The sequence below is a fragment of the Trichechus manatus genome, unplaced genomic scaffold, assembly GCF_000243295.1.
Source record: "Trichechus manatus latirostris isolate Lorelei unplaced genomic scaffold, TriManLat1.0 scaffold00009, whole genome shotgun sequence".
In the NCBI taxonomy this organism is placed as follows: Eukaryota; Metazoa; Chordata; class Mammalia; order Sirenia; family Trichechidae; genus Trichechus; species Trichechus manatus.
Window position 1 is genome coordinate 1513633 of NW_004443945.1, and position 3602 is coordinate 1517234.

General features: G+C 45.4%; 1 non-coding gene across 1 annotated transcript; it reads left to right on the forward strand.

The window, feature by feature from the left end:
- The first annotated feature begins 1059 nt into the window (after positions 1-1059).
- TRNAG-CCC (transfer RNA glycine (anticodon CCC)) lies at positions 1060-1130 on the forward strand. Its single transcript has one exon. It is a non-coding gene; the product is annotated as a tRNA-Gly (tRNA).
- Positions 1131-3602: the final 2472 nt, after the last annotated feature.

Here is a 3602-nt window from a genome sequence, read left to right on the forward strand (position 1 = left end):
TTACCCAATGTTTGAATACACTCTCCAGCATTTCTGCTAAATTGCCTCAGCTTTTGTCTGAACAAATCCATGGATGAGACTCAGCGTTCTGCCCAGTACAGCCCATTCTCTATCTGCACAGCTCTGATAGGTTAAAAAATCTTCCTTAAAGGGAACAAAATCTGTAGACCAGTATTTTCCATTCCTCAGCCCTGCTTCTTCCCCTTGAGGACCCTCAGAACAGTCCAGCCCCCTTTTCAGACATTCCTTCAGGCATTGCATGATAGAATCCTACAGGACAATCTACAGCCCTTGGGTTAAACCTGGCCCTCCACTTGTTTTGGTAAATAAAGTTTTGTTGAAACACAACCATGCCCATTCATTTATATATTGTCCATGGCTATTTTCACAATTCAAAAGCAGAGTTGAGTAGTTGTTACAGAGACCATATGGTCCACAAAACCTAAAATACTTACTGTCCGGCCTTTTACAGAAAAACTTGCCAATTCCAGCTGTAGACCATAACTTCCTCAGCCCTCTGCCGAACAAATCATCTCTCTCTAGTCATCACCACAGGGCATGGTTTTGACTCTTTCCCCTTGACTATCCTGATCCCTCTCCTCTTAACAGCTCCCATTAATTTATGTTCCTTTTTTAAAGAGTGACCCCAGAGCTGTGTTCCTGCTGGGGCTGAATAAGACTCGTCCCCTTACTTTTTTTCTTAATACCAAGCCCCTCTTTCTGCAGAGGACAATTGCATTTGCTTCCTCATGATCGATAGTCACTGCTGATTTACACGATACACCCTGTTGACAGGAAAATCATACTACCATTATAGCCAACATGTACTGAGTACTCACTATTTACCAGGCCCAGGATTAATATTTTATATCATTGCTTTGGTTGTTTCCCTCCAACTACTCTTGGCAGTTTGAAACTACCCAGTGGCTCTGTGGGAGAAAGACCTGGTGATTGCAACCTAGAAAACCCTGTGAGGCAGATTAACTCTGTGTCATGGGATTGCTATGAGTTGGAATGGACTTGAAGGCACCCAACGACAACAAACCTAGAAGGTATGAGGCATTGGTGGTTCAACGGTAGAATTCTTACCTCCCATGCAGGAGACCCAAGTTCAATTCCTGGCCAGTGCATCTCATGCACAGCCACCACCCATCTGTCAGTGGAGGCTTGTGTGTTATTGTGATGCTGAACAGGTTTCAGTGGAGCTTCCAGACTAAGACAGACTAGGAAGAAAGACTTGGGATCTACTTCTGAAAATTAGTCAATGAAAACCCTATAGATCACAATGGAACACCATCCAATCTGCAACCTATCCTGGAGATGGTGCAGGACTGAGCAGGGTTTTGTTCCACTGTGCATGGGTCACCATGAGCTGGGGCCCACTTGATGGCAGCCAACAGCAACACCCTATAAGGTAGAGTCTATCATTCTCTCCATTTTGTAAATAAAGAGATTGGCGGCTCAGAAAAGTTAATACCCAAGATCACAGTTCACATATGACAAGGCTGGATTTCAAACTGAGGTCTGTCTGCCTACCAAACCCCTCTTATAACTGCTGCTTTCACCTTGTCAGGTGCTGGGATTTTTGTTGGGGTACATTTGGTTATGGTTCCCAGATAAGTGAATCTTGACTTTAATGTCACAATTTGGTTCGCTTGCATTCATTCATTCATTCATTCAATTATTCAACACATGACTTATTGAGCAATTACATGTGCCAGGCCTTGTTATAGGTGCCAGGATAATAACAGGGAATAAAATAGACAAAACTCTCTGCCCTCATGGAGCGTATCTTCCAGTGGGGTGGGCAAGGCGGGAAGAGACATAAATAAAGCAAATAAGAAAAAATATCAGAAGGTGGCAAATGCTGTGAAAAATAAATCAATAAATAAAGCAGGGAAGGAATACCTTGCAGGCATGGGCATAGTTGCAATTTTAAGTAGAAAGGTCAGATAGAATAGCCTTGCTGGGAAGGTAGCCTGTAGCAGGTGAAGGATTGAGTCATGTTAGCACCTGGAGAAAGAGCCTTCCAGGCAGAGAAAGAGCAAGTGCAAAGATCCTGAGGCAGCAGCATGGCTGGAGTGGAGGGAGGGACCAAGAGAAGAGTAGTAGGAGCTGAAGTAAGAGAAGTTACAAAAGGCCAGACTGTAGGGTTTACAGCATTGGTAAGCCTTTTAATATGCACTCTGAATGAGAAGAGAAGCCAATGGGGATATCCAAGCAGAGGAGGAACATCATCTGACTTATGCTCTAAATGGCTCCCTCTGGCTGCTGAGTTTAGAATCGACTTCAGGGGACAAGGGTGGAAGCAGGCAAAGCCACTGGAAACCTATTGAAATAATACAGGAGAGAGATGATGGTGACTGAGACCACGGTCACAGCAGCACAGGTGGGGAGAAGTGCCTGGGTTCCAGATATATTTGGAAGGTAAAGCCAGTAGGGTTTCCTCATGGATATAAAATGTGGCTTGTGAGAAAAAGGGAGGAGTCAAAGATATCACCAAGGTTTTAACTGAGATGGGAGAAGACTGTGAAGAGCAGGTCTGCGCAAGGGGGGTGATCAGGAGTTCAGTTTGCAGACATTAAATCTGAGGTGCCTGTTAGGCATCAAAGGGGAGGTGCCAAGTACAGTTGGCTATAAGAGACTGAAGCACAAGGAGGATCTTTTTGTTCATTCAGCCCTTCATTTATTCACAACCGTTTACTGAGTGCCTACTCTGGTTCAGCAAGTTGCAAAGGCATCAAAATGTTTCTGGAGGAAAAAAAAAACTCGCACTTGAATTTAGATCAATACTAAATGGCACCTCGTACTATCTTAGACTGTTAACAACTATGTCTGCTTCAGATGCAGCACCAGCACCCCCTACACACACACACACACACACACACACACACACACACACACACACACACACACATCACAGAATGATGAAGACTCCATGGAGGAAATTCTGGAAGAAGAGAAAGCAGAGAGAGGAGGCAGATGCATCCCATACTGATGCAGGGGGACTCCCTTTTGGAGCTCACGGCTTCTACCCTCCTGTGCCCCTGACACTTAGCTACTGCACCGCTCCTGAAAACACTTCCCACCCACCTCAACATCTGCCTCTCTCCTCGCTCATCCTGGCTACCCTTCCCTCTAAAATAAATGGCCCAGCAGGCACCGCTGACTGAGGGCTGTAGATGGCCTCGTTCTAGGACTGCAGGGAGGGAAGATCCATGGTCCTAGATAACATCTTTTTTTTTCTCTCTCTCTTTCTCTCTAGCTTGATTATAGCTTCTGACAGCAAGGCCTCAGCTTGTACAGAAATCTCCGCTCTGAACTCACTTGGCACAAAGGTTCCAGCCAGCCAGACCTGGGAAGGCTTTTCCCTCGGACTTCGGCTGGAAGATGGAGACTTTTTAATTAGAAGTTGTTATTAATGGGAAATGCTGCAAATTAAAACCAGGCCTCCTCCCTCTCCCTCCTTGCTTCCCCACTATATTTATCTCTGATCTCAATTAGAGAGTTCAGGGACTTGCTGCGGAATAGAATCTGTGGAGATGCAAGCTTCTGGAGACATCTGCAGGAGAGTGAAGACACGGAGTGAAGGGTGGGGGCTG